Consider the following 18,872-nt stretch of genomic DNA (forward strand, 5'->3'; position numbering starts at 1 on the left):
AGAGTACCCGTTGATTGAGTTTTTCCCAATGTTTACTGTGAAAGAATTACATGCAGACTTGCAGGGAACAGTGCAGGAAAATGTGTGGGACCTGACAGGTAAAGAAGTGGGTTTGATTAAGGGAGTGGAGCGATTAAGATCACTTTGAAGCTGAATGCAGTGTTTCCGCAGCCTCCACAGTATAACATGGCACAAGATGATCTGATGAAAGTGGCGCAGATAATTGGAGATTTTCTGAAACAAGGGGTTTTGAAGGAAGTGTTGAGCAGTCCATGTAATTCACCAATAATGGGCTTGAAGAAGCCTTGTGGGAATGTACGAATTGTGCAAGATTTGCGAAAAGTGAATGACATGGTGGTCAAGTGTTGTCCTGTGGTGCCAAACCCAGCAGTAATATTGTTTCAAATTCCATGTGATGCAGAATGGTTCACAGTGGTTGATATGTCACAAGCTTTTTCTGTTCCTCTTCATGAGGATAGTCAGTTTTTTTTTGTTTCAAATTCCTAGATAGAGTCTACAGCTGGTGCAGGCTTCCTCAAGCGTACACGGAGTCACCATCCTTGTTCAATCAGATTTTGAAAAAGAATCTGGAGTCATTGGAATTGCCATTCCAATCGCCTTTGGTGCAGTACATTGACGACTTACTGATTGCATCCAAAACAAGGGACGAGTGTAAGTACAACTCGATTGCCGTGTTAAATCATTCGGGAAAATTCAGACATAAAGTGTCACCTTTGAAGTTGCAGTATTGTCAGAAGTCAGTGAAATATTTGGGACACCAAATTGAGAAAGGGTCCAGGAGAATTTCCAGAGAGGATTACAATGATACTGCAGAGAAGTCCCCCGACTTCACAGAGATATGTCTGGATGTTTCTGGGAATGGAACGTTATTGTCGTCAATTAATTCCTAATTTTGCTGAGATTGTCAAACCATTGCAACAGCTGACACATAAGGATGTTACAGATCCCATTACCTTAGATCAGGATTAGATGAAGCATTCACTAATTTGAGAGAGTTTGTGTAGGGCCCCAGCATTGGGAATGCCTGATTACACAAAGCCATTCATATTGTTTTGTCATGAATGTGATGCTTGTTCTTTGTCTGTCTTGACACAGTTCCGTGGAGGTGACTATCGCCCAGTAGCCTATTTTTCAGCTACCCTGAACCCAGTTGCAGAAGCCTTACCAGGTTGTTTGTGTGCAGTTGCCGCAGTTGTTCAAAGCTTTTCACAGTGTGATGGAGTGGTGATGGGATACCCTCTGACTGTAATGGTACCTCACTCTGTTGAGATCTTACTGACAAGGACAAAAACACAGTATTTGACTGGTGCCAGACTGACAAGGTATGAGATGAGCATTCTAGGTACTCCAAATGTAACATTGAAAAGATGTACGGTGCTGAACCCGGACGCATTACTTCCAAGTGGTACTGTTGAAATTGAAAAGGAAGAGGACATTGAGAATGATTGTCTTGAGGTAACTGAGTTGTGCACAAAACCCAGACCTGATATCAAAGATACACGATTGGAAGAAAATGACCAAATTGTCTTTGTTGATGGCTCACGTCTTAGAGATGGTACAGGAACATTGTGAGCAGGATATGCCGTGTGCACAATTACAGGTACATTAGAAGCTTCTTGGCTTCGAGGAGTATATTCTGCACAAGTAGTAGAATTGGTAGCTCTTACTAGAGCATGCCACGTATCTGCAAGATTGAGAGTTACTATATACACAGATAGCCAATATGGATTGGGAATTGTCCATGATTTTGGTCAGTTGTGGTTACAAAGAGGTTTCCTAATCTCTACTGGTTCACCAGTAAAAAATGGCGACAGAATAAAGGAATTGCTGTATGCAATACAGTTACCTGAAGAAATTGCTGTGGTGAAATGCAGTGTGTAAGGAAATGGCTCCCTGTTTCAATTACCCCCCACTTTTTGCCTGATACTGATGCTGACTTGACTGAGAAGTGTGCTGGGACCCTGCTAACCAGGCCCCAGCACCAGTGTTCTTTCACCTAAAATGTACCATTGTCTCCACAATTGGCACAACTCTGGCACCCAGGTAAGTCCCTTGTAACTGGTACCCCTGGTACCAAGGGCCTTGATGCCAGGGAAGGTCTATAAGGGCTGCAGCATGTCTTATGCCACCCTAGGGACCCCTCACTCAGCACAGACACACTGCTTACCAGCTTGTGTGTGCTGGTGGGGAGAAAATGACTAAGTCGACATGTCACTCCCCTCAGGGTGCCATGCCAACCTTACACTGCCTGTGGCGTAGGTAAGTCACCCCTCTAGCAGGCCTTACAGCCCTAATCAGGGTGCACTATACCACAGGTGAGGGCATAGGTGCGTGAGCACTATGCCCCTACAGTGTCTAAGCAAAAGCTTAGACATTGTAAGTGCAGGGTAGCCATAAGAGTATATGGTCTGGGAGTCTGTCAAAAACGAACTCCACAGCTCCATAATGGCTACACTGAATACTGGGAAGTTTGGTATCAAACCTCTCAGAATAATAAACCCACACTGATGCCAGTGTTTGATTTATTAAAAAATGCACACAGAGGGCATCTTAGAGATGCCCCCTGTATTTTACCCAATTGTTCAGTGCAGGACTGACTGGTCTGTGCCAGCCTGCTGCTGAGAGACGAGTTTCTGACCCCATGTGGTGAGGGCCTTTGTGCTCTCTGAGGACAGAAACAAAAGCCTGCTCTGGGTGGAGGTACTTCACACCTCCCCCCTGCAGGAACTGGAACACCTAGCAGTGAGCCTCAAAGGCTCAGACTTCGTGTTATAATGCCCCAGGGCACTCCAGCTAGTGGAGATGCCCGCCCCCTGGACACAGCCCCCACCTTTGGCGGCAAGTCCAGGGGAGATAATGAGAAAAACAAGGAGGAGTCACCCACCAGTCAGGACAGCCCCTAAGGTGTCCTGAGATGAGGTGACCCCTGCCTTAAGAAATCCTCCATCTTGATTTTGGAGGATTCCCCTAATAGGAATAGGGATGTGCCCCCCTCCCCTCAGGGAGGAGGCACAAAGAGGGTGTAGCCACCCTCAAGGACAGTAGCCATTGGCTACTGCCCTCCCAGACCTAAACACACCCCTAAATTCAGTATTACGGGGCTCCCCAGAACCTAGGAAACTAGATTCCTGCAACCAAAGATGAAGAAGGACTGCTGACCTGAAAGCCCTGCAGAGAAGACGGAGACACCAACTGCTTTGGCCCCAGCTCTACCGGCCTGTCTCCCCACTTCAAGAAAAACTGCAACAGCGACGTGTTCCACAGGGTCCAGTGACCTCTGAAGCCTCAGAGGACTACCCTGCATCTAAAAGGACCAAGAACTCCTGAGGACAGCGGCTCTGCTCCAAAGAAGAAACATCTTTGCAACAAAGAAGCAACTTTGAAAGAACACACGTTTCCCTCCGGAAGCGTGAGACTTTGCACTCTGCCCCCGATGCCCCCGGCTCGACTTGTGGAGAACCAACACTACAGGGAGGACTCCCTGGCGACTGCGAGCCCGTGAGTAGCCAGAGTTGACCCCCCTGAGCCCCCACAGCGACGCCTGCAGAGGGAATCCAGAGGCTCCCCCTGACCGCGACTGCCTGCTTCTAAGAACCCGCCGCCTGGTAAAGACACTGCACCCGCAGCCCCCAGGACCTGAAGGATCCGACCTCCAGTGCAGAAGCGACCCCCAGGTGGCCCTCTCCCTTGCCCAGGTGGTGACTACCCAGAGGAGCCCCCACTTGCCTGCCTGCTTCGCTGAAGAGACCCCTGGGTCTCCCATTGAACTCCATTGCAAACCCGACACCTGTTTGCACTCTGCACCCGGCCGCCCCCGTGCCGCTGAGGGTGTACTTTTTGTGCTGACTTGTGTCCCCCCCGGTGCCCTACAAAACCCCCCTGGTCTGCCCTCCGAAGACGCGGGTACTTACCTGCTGGCAGACTGGGACTGGGGCACCCCCTTCTCCATTGAAGTCTATGCGTTTTGGGCACCAATTTGACCTCTGCACCTGACCGGCCCTGAGCTGCTGGTGTGGTAACTTTGGGGTTGCTCTGAACCCCCAACGGTGGGCTACCTTGGACCCAACTTTGAACCCTGTAGGTGGTTTACTTACCTGCAAAACTAACAAACACTTACCTCCCCCGGGAACTGTTGAAAATTGCACTGTGTCTAGTTTTAAAATAGCTTATTGCCATTTGTGTGAAAACTGTATATGCTATTTTGCTAATTCAAAGTTCCTAAAGTTCCCAAGTGAACTACCTTCCATTTAAAGTATTGTTTGTAAATCTTGAACTTGTGGTTCTTAAAATAAACTAAGAAAATATATTTTTCTATATAAAAACCTATTGGCCTGGAATTGTCTTTGAGTGTGTGTTCCCCAGTTATTGCCTGTGTGTGTACAACAAATGCTTAACACTACCCTCTAATAAGCCTATTGCTCGACCACACTACCACAAAATAGAGCATTAGAATTATCTCTTTTTGCCACTATCTTACCTCTAAGGGGAACCCTTGGACTCTGTGCATGCTATTTCTCACTTTGAAATAGTGCATACAGAGCCAACTTCCTACACAGTGCACATCTAAAGTCACAAGACTATGGTGGTCATTACAACCCTGGCGGTCGGTGATAAAGCGGCGGTAAGACCGCCAACAGGCCGGCGGTAAAAAATGTGCAATTACGACTGTGGCGGAAACCACCAACAAAGACAGCCACTTTAAAACTCCGACCGCCACGGCGGTAGAAACAAACAGTGCGGCGGTCACCGCAAACAGACAGGCGGGAGACAATGTACCGCCCACACTATTATGACAGGCCAATCCGCCACCTTTTCCGGGGCGGATTCACCGCTGATATAAACACGGTGGAAACAGGAGTCCCGAAGGGAAAACACTCACCTCTACACACCCCACGAGGAACAAGGACGCCATGGATCCGGAACTCCAAATTCTCCCTGCAATAGTCTTCCCGCTCCTCTACCAGGAGCCCGAACGCCAGCGCCGAAGACCTCGGTGAGTACTGCACCTACGACACAGGGGAGGGGGGAGGCAAAAAACAGGGGTACACACACGCAACACCCTCACCCACTACAACACACACACTAATGCATATCAATATATCACAGTTTCACCCCCCAAACCCCCTGGAAGAATGCAAAGACAATAGAAAATGAGTGTAACCATTATAATATATTAAAAGCAAGTAGGCAGAAATATATATATATACACCATGTACATAATATATACCAAGCATAGTAGTCGAGGTAGTGCTCTAAGAAAGTCCGTGGAACACTGGGACCACACGGTATGGGCGAGGCCCACACAAGATCCCCGACCATGATGGAGGGAACACTGCAGGGGCATCATAGAGCAACTAAATAGGCACCTCAGGGGGAGGTAAAGCGGGGGCACCTCAGCCGCTTGAGTGCACAACGTCAAATCCACGAGGGGGCCACATGCCCACTGTTCCATCCTGGGGAGTGCAAAGCCACAGTCTCTCAAGTCTCTACAGTGGGTGGGTTGCCCACTGTTCAATCCTGGGGAGTGCAAAGCCACAGTCTCTCAAGTCTCTACAGTGGGTGGGTTGCCCACTGTTCAATCCTGGGGAGTGCAAAGCCACAGTCTCTCAAGTCTATACAGTGGGTGGTTTGCCCAGTGTTCAATCCGGGGGATTGCAAAGCCACAGTCTCTCAAGTCTCTACAGTGGGTGGGTTGCCCACTGTTCAATCCTGGGGAGTGCAATGCCACAGTCTCTCAAGTCTCTACAGTGGGTGGCTTGCCCACTGTTCAATCCTGGGGAGTGCAAAGCCACAGTCTCTCAAGTCTATACAGTGGGTGGGTTGCCCACTGTTCAATCCTGGGGAGTGCAAAGCCACAGTCTCACAAGTCTATACAGTGGGTGGGTTGCCCACTGCCATATCCTGGGGAGTGCAAAGCCACAGTCTCACAAGTGGATAACAGTCTCCACTGGTTCTGGAGGGGGCATGGTGCCCAGAGTGCTTCATCCTGCCAAGGATTGGGGTAGTGGATGCTTTTCTCCACTGGTTCTGGAGGGGGCATGGTGCCCAGAGTGCTTCATCCTGCTAAGGACAGAGGTAGTGGATGACAGTCTCCACTGGTTCTGGAGGGGGCATGGTACCCAGAGTGCATCATTCACCCGGTGACGGACTCAGTTGCATCAGTGCCCTTGCCACTCATGGGCCAGCGGTGCTTGAGATGGCAGTGCCCTGTTCAGCGGTGCTTGAGATGGCGGTGCCCTGTTCAGCGGTACTTGAGACGGCAGTGCCCTGTTCAGCGGTGCTTGAGATGGCGGTGCCCTGTGCAGCGGTGCTTGAGATGGCGGTGCCCTGTTCAGCTGTGCTTGAGATGGTGGTGCCCTGTTCATGGGGTGCTTGAGACGGCGGTGCCCTGTTCAGCGGGGCTTGAGATGGCAGTGCCCAGTGGAGCGGAGCTTGAGACGGCGGTACCCTGCTCAGCGGTGCTTGAGATGGCGGTGCCCTGTGCAGCGGTGCTTGAGACGGCGGTGCCCTGTTCAGCAGTGCTTGAGTTGGCGGTGCCGTGTTCAGCGGTGCTTGAGACGGCGGTGCCCTGTTCAGCGGTGCTTGAGTTGGCGGTGCCCTGTTCAGCGGTGCTTGAGATGGCGGTGCCCTGTGCAGCTGTGCTTGAGACGGCGGTGCCCTGTTCAGCGGTGCTTGAGTTGGCGGTGCCCTGTTCAGCGGTGCTTGAGATGGCGGTCTCCATTGCAGGGTCTCAGCTGCTGGCGGTCCTTCATGGCCCAGCGGGGCTTTTGCTGGCGGTCCTTCAAGGCCCAGCGGGGCTTTTGCTGGCGGTCCTTCATGGCCCAGCGGGGCTTTTGCTGGCGGTCCTTCATGGCCCAGCGGGGCTAGTGCTGGCGGTCCTTCATGGCCCAGCGAGGCTTTTGCTGGCGGTCCTTCATGGCCTAGCGGGGCTAGTGCTGGCGGTCCTTCATGGCCCAGCGGGGCTTTTCTGGCGGTCCTTCATGGCTTAGCGGGGCTAGTGCTGGCGGTGGCCTCCTGGGCAGGTGGGCTGGTGCTGGCGGTGGCCTCCTGGGCAGGTGGGCTGGTGCTGGCGGTGGCCCCATGGGCAGGTGGGCAGGTGGGCTGGTACTGGTGGTGGCCTCCTGGGCAGCTGGGCTGGTGCTGGAGGTGGCCTCCTGGGCAGGTGGGCTGGTGCTGGTGGGCCCCTCCTGGGCAGGTGGGCGAGTGCTGGCGGTCCTGTCCTGGGCAGCTGGGCTTGTGCTTGAGGTGGGCTCCTGGGCATCGGGGATGATGGCGGTCTCCGCCGTGCTGCTCTTCCCAGACTTGCCGGGTTTCTTGTGGCCCTTCCCCACCTTGGAAGGTGTCACAGCTGACTCCACACTCCCACCGGGACCCCTGGGAGCGGCTTTGGTGGCTGGAGTCTTCCCCCTCTCCCGCCGGGCACTGGCCAACTTCTGATGCTTCACAGGTGGGGGACTGTCTCAGCTGTGGCTCCGTGCCACACTGGCTGCCTTGGTGGCCGGTGCACTCCAGATTCCAGTGACTACAGGCACCACTGGTCCCGGAGATGTTGTGGCTGAGGTGCTAGTTCGGGACCTAGAAGACGGACAGGGTGGGGGAGGTGTGGGAAAGAGGTCAGGGGTGGACAGGAAAAGTTTTTTGGACACACTGGGACAGGTAGCTGGAGGGGGTTTGGGAGTGGAGGAAGAGGTGGTGGTTGTAGGAGGTGTTTGTTTGGTGACTTTGGGTGAAGGTGGATGGCTGTTGGGTGGGTGTGTGCCTGCGTTTATGTATCTTGGGAGGTGTCGTCACAGACACACTGGGAGAGGACACAGGGGACATGTGAATGGTAGTGGGGGTGGTGACTGCACGTAAGCGGGGTGTGGTGGTGGGTGTGCTGGAGAGGGACGTAGTGGCTGTAGAGGTAGTGCTTGCAGGTGTGAGTGTAGACGAGACTGGGAGGGAGGAGGGAGACGAGGAGGAGGGGGACACAGTGGAGCCAGTGGATGTTGGTGTGTCTGCATGTGTTTGATGCTTGTGTGATTGCCTGTGGGATGTGTGGTGCTTATGTTTGCCAGAGCTTCCCTTGTATGTTGACATGTGTGCATGCTGGTCTGTAGGTGTGCTTGGGATAGGCTGAGGTACAGGGGGTTGGGTCTGGGTGGAGGAAGTTGGAGGGGGGAGGCTAGAGACGGGGACAATGACTTCTATCAGTGCTGGTCTGAAAAGCTCGCTGAAGGGCCGCCTGACCAGAATGAATGCCCTCCAGGAATGCATTTGTTTGTTGCAACTGCCTCTATACACCCTGGATGGCATTCGAAATGGTAGATTGCCCAACAGTGAGGGACCTGAGGAGGTCAATGGCCTCCTCACTGAGGGCAGCAGGGCTGACTGGGGCAGGGCCTGAGGTGCCTGGGGCAAAGGTGATGCCCACCCTCCTGGGTGAGCGGGCACGGGGCAAAGGCTGAGAGGCTGCTGAGAGGGCGGTGCTGGTAGGGGGGTGGCGGCTGTACCTGTAGATGCGGGGGGCACAGATGTTGCCGCCACCACAAGGGAGCTACCATCAGAGAACGAGTCCGTGTCGCTGGTGTCAGCTCCTGTACCCGCCGTGGAGCTCCCCTCGCCCTCCATCCCACTGGTGAACTCTGAGTCCATAGTCTCGCCCTCCAGGGCCATGTGGGATGCAGCTCCCTCCTGCTCCTGTGCCACTGCTCCTCCGCCTGATGATGCTAATACACACAAGAACAGGGAGACCACAAAAAGGGGGGGATGACAGAAGAAAGACATGTTGAATGCATGCATTACCGCTACCGTTGGCGGACACAACAGATACATAAGCCCCCTGCACTATGCCGCGCTCTTGGGCTCCACTGTTAAATTTTTGGGAAATGGCCTACAAGGCTATGGACAACATCTGCACACATAGATGACACAGGGGCATGACTAGGTGTACTTGGCACTCTACAGAGGTGGTGTGGGGTGCCACATGGCCTGCCTTATGGAGGGGCCTTGCCTACGGAACTCGCCTTGGCCTAGGGAAACCCACAGCCCACCTCCCCCACCCAGACACCTCCACTGCGCGCAAAGTCAGCAGAATGAGAGTGTACTCACCCCCTTGTGCTGCTGTGATGCCCTCAAGCGCCCATCCAACTCCGGGTAGGCCACCGCCAGGATCCTGAACATCAGGGGGGTCATGGTGCGACGGGCACCCCTCCCACGTTGGGAGGCCATCCCCAGCTGAGCCTCCACCATTTTCTTGCTCCAGCGGCGAATGTCCTCCCATCTTTTCCGGCAGTGGGTGCTCCGTCTGTGGTAGACCCCCAGGGTCCGGACGTCCTTGGCAATGGCACGCCAAATATCTTTTTTTCTGGTGGGTGCCGACCTACATGAAATGTAGAGGGGAAAAAGAGAATTTATTACCAACTGCACTGTCAAAGTGATTGGCCCCCATCCCTACCCTTGCCATGTGGCACATGCATTCACCGTCTTTCATGCTCGCAGCACTCTCCCCCCTTCCTTCTTCCATCCAGCCCTCTCCACACAGGCATAGCCCATACAACATGCTCCCTGTGTACTTACCTGTTTGTCTGGAGGACCTTAGAGTAGCGTGTACTGGGGGAGGACCCCATCCACGAGCTTCTCCAACTCCTCCGATGGGAAGGCAGGGGCCCTTTCCCCAGACACTCGAGCCATTGTCTCTTCCAGACCGAGGTCACAGCAGCACTTGCAGTGTAGGTCCTCTCCTGTCGAAGATCAGGTATCGAGTGATTGAACAGATAGAAAATGGCGGTCACGTCCGCGGCGGTGCGTACCGTCACCGCCGGCGTACATCGTCATTGGCTTCTGGGACCCATAGGGTCCAATGTTAACCAATGCAGCATTGTGCCGCGGTCTTCGACCGCCTACCGCAACGGTGTACAACGCCAGCGCAGTTACCTCACATCCCATTGTCCCACTTTGAAGGTCAGGCAGCCACCATTTCAGGGGCCCACATGGCTTCATTTTCAACTGCATCACACATACCTAGGCCTAGACTCTACACACATACAGGCCATCTTTGGTGTATGAATGGTGTTCTGTGTAAACTGTGGGTATGTACCTCTGATTTGTTTGACTTTGTGCTCGCTGTTGTCCTTCATAGGCACCGTCCGCTGGGACATGTGAGTCGATGGCGGCATCCTCCGGTCTACCGACCTTTGGTGGACCTGTCGACAATGGAGGAGCGACATGTGATTATCACAAACAGGCTTGACACACAATCCAGGAACTGTGTACCCAGTTGGAGCCAGACCTGATGTCAGCAATCCGCCATCCCACAGGAATCCCCCCCTCAAGTGCAGGTGCTGTCAGTGCTCCATTTCCTTGCAAGTGGGTCTTTTCAAATAACAGTGGCCATAGCATCAGGGATGTCCCAGCCTATGTTTCCAACGTATTGTCCAGAGTGTCGTCTGCCCTTCTGAAACACATGCAGAGCTACCTCGTTTTTCCTCAGGTGGAGGTTTTGCCGACAGTGAAAGGTGATTTCTATGCCCTGGGACACATCCCCAACATCATAGGTGCCATTGATGGGACCCATGTGGCACAGGAGTGAACAGGTGTACAGAAACCGGAAGAGTTATCATTTGATGAATGTACAGATGCTATGTTTGGCAGACCAGTACATCTCCCATGTGAATGCCATGTTCCCTGGCCCAGTGCATGACGCCTACATCCTGCAGAATAGCAGCATCCCTTATGTGATGGGTCAACTCCAGAGGCACCGTGTGTGGCTATTAGGTGAGCACCTGGAAGCAAGTCAGTGGGAATGGTTGTCTGGGAATATCCCTCCAGGTTAGTGCGTGTCTAACAGTTGTCCCTTACCATTTGCAGGTGACTCTGGTTACCCCAACCTGTCATGGCTACTGAGCCCAGTGAGGAATCCCAGGACAAAGGCAGAGGAACGCTACAATGAGGCCCATGGGAGAACTAGGAGGGTGATCGAGCTGAACTTTGGCCTCCTGAAGGCCAGGTTCTGGTGCCTCCATATGACAGGTGGATCCCTATTCTACTCACCAAAGAAGGTGTGCCAGATCATCGTGGCCTGCTGTATGCTTCACAACTTGGCTTTGCGATGACAGGTGCCTTTTCTGCAGGAGGATTGTCCAGATGGCGGTGTTGTGGCAGCTGTGGGGCCTATGGACAGTGAAGACGAGGAAGCAGAGGAAGAAGACATGAACAACAGGGACTCAGTGATCCAGCAATATTTCCAGTGAGACACAGGTAAGAGTACAGACTTGCCTACTACATGTACTTTAACACTACTACCTCTCAACTGTCTGTCATTTTCACCCAGTGTATGGTCACTGAGTTGTCACTTTCCCTAACGATTTCACAGATGTGGGTCCCAATGTATGACATCTGCTTAGATTCCTCATGGACTAGAGGTGTGTGACCTAGGTATGTTGACATTACAATTGAAAGAGCATTTTGTCACTGTAATTGCTAATATACTATTTCGAAATCACAGACAGACTCCAGATTGTTTTGTGCTTTAAGTGTGTTTATTTAAGTGCTCAATATTGGAGGGGATAGTGAAATGGTGAGGGGTGATGGCAGAGGAATGTCCATGGCAGAGTCCAGTCTATTAGTCTCACAGGTGCATTGCCCATATGGGCATAGGAAGTGGAGCTGGGGCAGTTTAAGTATGGACAGAGTGACAAAGTGGGACAGTAGGATGACAATCAGGGTGGTCTCATTTCTTGGTGGGGTCTTGGCATTGTGCTCTGTCTTTGTCCTGGATCTCAGGGACCGTTTGCGGTGTGGTTCTCCCTCTGCAGGGGGTGCTGGTGTGGTGGTCCTGTGGTGGGCGTCCTGTCCACTAGCGCCGGCGGAGGTGGTAGGCAGTTCATCGTCCATGCTAGTGTCAGGGGCCCCTTGTAGTGCCACAGTGTCCCTCCTGGTGTGGAGCACTTCCTTCAGCACCCCTACGATGGTGCCCAGGGTGGAGCTGATAGTTCTGAGTTCCTCCCTGAAGCCCATATACTGTTCCTCCTGCAGGCGCTGGGTCTCCTGAAACTTGGCCAGTACAGTTGCCATTGTCTCCTGGGAATGGTGGTAGGCTCCCATTATGGAGGAGAGGGCCTCATGGAGAGTGGGTTCCCTTGGCCTGTCCGCCCCCTGTCGCATACCAGCCCTCCCAGTTCCCCTGTGTTCCTGTGCCTCCGTCCCCTGGACCGTGTGCCCAATGCCACTGCCCCCAGGTCCCTGTTGTTGTTCGGGTGGTGGGTTATCCTGGGTTCCCTGTAGTGGTGGACACACAGCTGATTGACGTGTCCTGGGGACGGAGATATGGGCCCGCTGGGTGGGTGCTGTGCTGGTATTTCCAGAGGGGGGAAGGTCTGTGGTGGCCTGTGACTGGGTGAGGGGATCCGACTGTCCCAAGGTCCCCGATGGACCGGGCTGGTCATCTAGATCCAGTTGGACAGAGGTGCTGTCATCACTGTGGGGCTCTTCTGTTGGTGGTGTGGACATGTGTGGACCCTCCTGTCCGATGACGTTGGGTAGGGGTCCTGCAGGGGTATAAAAGGATGGTTATTACATCTGTGTGTGTCATGGTGTGCAATGGGCGGGTGACCGTGTACCCCAGTGATCGCATTCCTGTGTGGGACCTTGTGTGATGAGGGTTTAGGGGGTTGTATGGGTATGTGCAGTGGGCATGCTTTAGTGATGGGTGTCCATGCTTTGTGCATGCAGGGCTTGGTGTTGGGATGGGTGGTTTGTGATGTTGGGACATATGTGAGGAGCTGGGGTGCTGGGGGTGAGGGTGAGGGTGGGGGTATGTGCTGGCATGCAGGTAGGGTGGGGGATGTAATAATTAAGATTTGTCTTACCAGAGTCCATTCCTCCACCTAATCCTGCAAGGCCCTCAGGATGCAGAATCACCAATACCTGCTCCTCCCATGTTGTTAGTTGTGGGGGAGGAGGTGGGTGTCCGCCGCCAGTCCGCTGAACTACCTGGTGGTGCCTTGAGACCACAGAACACACCTTCCCCCGTAGGTCGTTCCACCTCTTCCTGATGTCCTCCCGATTTCTTGGGTGCAGTCCCACTGTGTTTACCCTGTCCACTATTCTTTGCCATAGCTCCATCTTCCTTGCAATGGAGGTGTGCTGCACCTGTGATCCGAATAGCTGTGGCTCTACCCAGACAATTTACTCCACCATGACCCTGAGCTCCTCCTCCGAGAACCTGGGGTGTCTTTGCCGTGCCATGGGGTGGTGTAGGTGATGTGTGGGGTGGAGTGTGTGGTGATAAGTGTGCTGATATGTAGTGGTGTGTTGTGTGAGGTGCGTGGAAGTTCTGTGGGTGATGGTGTTGTGTGCCTGTGGATGCTGTTGTTCTTGCTGGTGCTGTCTCTCTGTGTGCTTCTTTCCCAACTGTTGTTGTAGGGGTTTGTGGGTGATGTGGGTGGGTGTTTTATCTTGTAATGGGTGTGTGGGAGTGGTGTGTGTATGTGTATCAGGTGTGTGTATTTCGAATTGTCCAATGTGGCTGTGTTTTGTAAGAGTGTGTGTATTTTGAGCGCAGCGGTGTGTACCGCCAGTGGAATACCGTGGTTGAAAGACCGCCGCGTGGATTTGTGTGTCGTGATAGTGTGGGTGTTTTTCTGTTGGCGTGACGGTGGAGGTTTTGTTTTTGCCAGTTTATCACTGACCTTTGGTGTGGCGGACTTGTGTGGGTGTCTGAATTATGGCGGATTCCGAAATGTGGGTCATAATAGCTGTGGCGGAATTCCACGGCCGCGCCGGTGTGTTGGCGGTCTTCTGCACGGCGGAAAATGGCTTTTACCGCCAATGTTGTAATGAGGGCCTATATCTCCATAGGAAATGGCTATGCAGATCAAGTTGCAAGGTTTTGCGCATTGAACTGTATATCGTTCAAGGACAAGTGGGAACTGATGTCAGAAGAAGATAATACATGTACAAGTTTTGCATTGAAAGTGATCAATACTTTGGAAGAATTGAAAACACTGCAAAATAATGTTGACAGAGGAGAAACGACTTTGGTCCAAACTAAAATGTGTTCAAAGGCCGGATGAGATATGGGTTTCTGAGGAAGGTCAGATGGTCCTGCCAAATAGTTTATTGTCGCAAATGGCCAGATATTACCATGGTCAGGTACACATTGGAAGGGATGCCATGGTACATCTGTTTAAAATTTACTGGTTCACTCTAAAGTTTAGGCAGGCAGCAGAAGCAGTATGTCATCGCTGTATAATCTGTCAGCAGTTAAATGTGGGAAAAGGGACAGTGGTGAATTTGAGCCACATTGGAAGAGCAGGAGGTCCATTCAGCAGAATGCAATTGGATTTCATTGAGATGCCTGCGTGTGGAGGTTTGAAGTATGTGTTGGTGATTGTGTGCTTTTGTAGTCACTGGATTGAAGCATATCCCACAAGAAGGAGTGACTGTCTCACAGTAGCAAAGTTGTTGCTCAGGGAGTTGATACCACGTTTCGGATTTTCGATCTCCTTAGAATCTGATAGGGGAACTCACTTCAGCAACGAGGTGATTAAACTCTTATGTGCAGCACTAAACATTGAGCAGAAGTTGCATTGTAGCTACCGCCGTGAAGCATCAGGAGTAGTGGAACAGGTGAACGGTACCTTGAAATCGAGAATTGCTAAGATGTGTGCAGCCACAAATCTGAAATGGCCAGATGCATTGCCTTTGGTGTTGATGAGAAATAAACCTGACAGGAAGACAGGGCAGTCGCCCCACGAGATCCTCATGGGCAGAGCAATGAGATTACCAGCAGTTCCAGCAAATGCACTTGTAAACATTTCAGATGATATGGTGTTGGACTACTGCAAGGGTCTGTGTTACCTTAACTTGTGAGGGTGTTACTTGTGGGATAGAGTGGCGCTCTAGACTATAAGGCGAATATAATTACAGAACAGTTAACAATACGGTGCACTCTAAGAGGACCACACCCTTGATCCCCAACTGTGTGGAGAACCAAACAGCTACAATAGGAAAACAAACAAGAGGCACTTGTTAAATCAACAATGACATATCAGACAGTACCATGTTGTGCCAAAATTATTACAATTGTCCTTTACTGTATATCTCAATGCCAAGTCACTTTGTGTGGAGTATCGATATACAAAATTAAGAGGCGAGGCAGTCTCTACTATATTCCACGAATAATTATAATTTAATGGCAATGTCTCCATCCAATGTAATCAGTTCAATCACTGAAAGTTTTTTTGCCATGGGTGATGCTCCAATTCGAACCCACAGTCAGATGTCAATGTCCAAATCCATTCCAATAGGTTATTTTATGAAAGGATTACCAGAAATGATGACCCAACCTGATTCCACAGCCAACACATGTTTCATCTGGGGGATACCCCAATGTCTTCGTCAAGGCTCCACAAAATTTGGACAGCTGGACCTTTGGACAGTCTGGGTCACTGCGTCCACCACCTGTGTTCTAGGGAGCATGCTCGTCGTCAGGAGGGGAGTCCAAGAGTACCGGCTGTCGTCGCAGAAGGGTGTGGCGTTATTCATGTTTTGCCGCTCAGGAGACTGTGCGGAATGTGGGAGCTAGGATCTGGCTGATTTGGTTTGCTCTTTCTCTCAGCAGGTGCAGGCCACTACCCTGCCACCCATCCATGATCCAGGGCACAATCTAAAAGCCAGTGACTGGGTCGTTGTTCGAAAAGTTTGCAAGACGTGTTTATAGCCACTCTGGAGAGGGCCTTACCAGGTGGTGTTAACAACTAAGACAGCTGTGAAGTGTGCAGGACTCCCAAACTTGTTTCACGCGAGTCATACGAAGAAGGTGGCATGTCCAGTGGATCATGAAGAAGCGTTGTTGAGAGCACCAACAACAGTGAAACAGGTTGTCGCACCTGAGCCAGAAAAAGAACCAAGAGAGCCTGAAATTGAACAAGAGCTTGTAGAAGATGGTTCTATTACCCCTGTAAAAGACAAAAGCAAAGAATTACAGGAGAGCGCAGAAGAACCAATCTCCACGGATACTGCAGGAGAGCCTAGCTCAGCAGGGGTTCTCCCAGAAGGAGACAGTGTCCAAAAGCAGACAGAGCAAGTGCTAGACCAAGAAGGAGAGGGGGTTGAGACGGATCAAAGTCAAAGTGATCCGACTCCTCCTGAGCCTGTTGCAGGTCCATCAAAAAAACACCATAGAAAAAGAGAAGGAGAAAAGTCCAATCACGAAAAGAATATTAGCAGAAGGATTGAGAAAAGGAGATAATTGGTCTGAATTGCAAGTAGAGAAAAGGAAGGAAGTGGTTATAAATGAAACATTAGAGGAAGTAGATACTATGAGAAAAGAAGAATTGAATGAAGGAGAAATAAGTGGTGATCAAAAGTTCAAAAGAAAGAGAATAGCAAGTCGGCATTACGCAGGTCCTAAATGGGCGTATGTAACTACTAATGAATGGCAACACAAGTTTATGTCCTTTTGTTTGGTAGAGGGGTTCCGAGTCAGTACTTTGATGTGACCTGAAGGTGAACAAGAAGCTGAATTGTTGAACCCATCTGAAATGCTCAAAGAGATTGTTGAAAACAAACCGGAAATGACATTGATAACCTGATTTGACATTAAAAACCCGGATGTGACAAGCTGCTAAGGATACTTTTCCTTATTTTTGGTTTTACTGCACTTGAACAAGAGTTGCTTCTGCTTTCTGATTCTTTACAGATCATGGCAGAGTTAAATAACCAAGTTAGGAATGCTAGGCACTGTAAATATATGAGCATTGGATTGGCGATTATGTGTGGGATTTTGTTTATAGTATTGATTGTGGGTATGTCTGTTCTTGATGCAAAAGGAGCCAATCGTACTTCCGCTCCTGAAACTACTACACTAACAGCTTTAGAGAGGTTTAAGTTAGATGAGAAGTATTTACGTGACTATACTGATGCTCAAGGAGAGCTTTCTTCTAACGTCTTCTATCGCTTGTTGAGTGAATATGTTGAGACGATGGATGCAAGGGATTGTCTTGTGTTTACGCAAATTCCTTCATCAGTAGAAGAAAGAGTTACGTACCACAGCCTTCCATTAATCTACGGAATAAGATGTAATCTGCTACTAACAAGGTTCTATAATCAAGAGTATATGCAATATTTTTATTCTAACTATGATTTGGTGTTTTCGTTTGTTCCTATTAGGTATTTAACAAGAGTAGCTAAGGATCCTGATATAGTATTAGTTAGAGGATTCTGTGAGCCTACACTAACATTTGGAACTGCTTACGCGCATAAAAATAACCTCACATGCTTGTTTACACCTTTAGAGAAGAGCTTTATAGAGCATACTGATGACAGGAGAAAAGCACTAAAGGAGAAATTAGAAAAAGGCTTTGGAGTAAAGGACTTACAAGAATGATTATGCTTACACTGAAATGAAGACGCAAGGTAAATTAGCTTTAGATGCATTACATGTAGGGAAGTTTTGTATATGTAGGCCAAAATCATGCACTGACACTATTTGTGGGAACGAGTGAATGTAGGCATGTGTTTTTGTTGAGTGGACTCAAGCGGCTGGGATACGGATCACAGGTACTCTACCGGATATTTCCTTTGGAGTGAGTGTGACTATAAGAGAAACCCTCCCCCGTTAACTCTCAGACCAGAGGCAACCCGCCTTGACGCGCAGGGCCTACCCCCAGAGAACAATATTTCCAGGTAGGCCTATTATCTATTCACTTTACCTGCCAAGCATGCTTCCATGCTTTCTCCTTTAAGGGATCCTTGACCCTGACGAATGCCCCAGACTTCCCAGCTCTTAGTGTGGGCAGAAACATGTTGGTCCCTGACTTTTAGACTCCGTGTCATCAATCTCAACTAAGTACCTAGCACAGTTTTTAGCCTTACCTACATACACCTACATTAAACTATTTCCTAATCATAATTGGTGACTTGTAAGGTATTTTTATTTGTCTACGCCCTATCTGGATCCCTGTAACCATCCAGTTAGATTTAATCTCAGCACTCCCTCAGCAGTTCCTTTAACAACGAGGTTGAGTCCGCCCAGGTAGTATCATCTTACCTGGGTGGGGCTAGGTGGTCAAATGATGAAGCGTGACACTATAATGTGTGTGAGACCACCTCGTCCATAAATGGAACTCCCTCTTGTAGACACAGTCTCAACCACATTCACCTCATACTTTCATCTCCATCTGGAAATCACACGCCTAACCAGCGCCTTTTGAACTGGGCGCAACAGTCAAGTTCATTCCAGTCTCACACCCCACACTTTTAGTGATATAATGACTTCCTAGTCTAATCGGCAGCAAGTGTGGGGTTGTACCACTCCCGACTCTCTCTTTTTGTGTTGTAAGAATAGGCATGTGTTTTTGGCCCAGAGTAAATGGACTTTTATTTTAAATGGTCAGGGCCCTGCGATTCCTGGTATCTATTATATTTGTGGACTTAATGCTTATTACCGTCTTCCAAGAGGATGGTGTGGGACATGTTATTTGGGGATAGTTTTCCCAAAGATTTACCAGATAGATGACTTAAAGAAGTTTCCCAAATTAACTGAATTACATCATAAGCGACAGAGGAGGGAATACTCTTCTGCTATTGTGGGAGATATATTTGGTGCAGTTATTACTTCACTGGAGTCATCCTGAACGCAATCAAGATACAAAAGTTGTCTACTATTGTGTATAACATGTTGACAAATTTTGCAGGGGCAATACTCCTGATAGATACAGAATTAGCTGCGGATAGAGCTATGACGCTTCAAAATCGCTTTGCTTTAGACATCCTTCTAGCGAAAGACAGTGGGTCTGTAAAATGATTAACTCTAGGCATTGCTGTTCTTATGTACCTAACAATGGTAAAGAGAAAAGATACTTACT

Source organism: Pleurodeles waltl, chromosome 5 (genome assembly GCF_031143425.1).
Source record: "Pleurodeles waltl isolate 20211129_DDA chromosome 5, aPleWal1.hap1.20221129, whole genome shotgun sequence".
Classification (NCBI taxonomy): Eukaryota; Metazoa; Chordata; class Amphibia; order Caudata; family Salamandridae; genus Pleurodeles; species Pleurodeles waltl.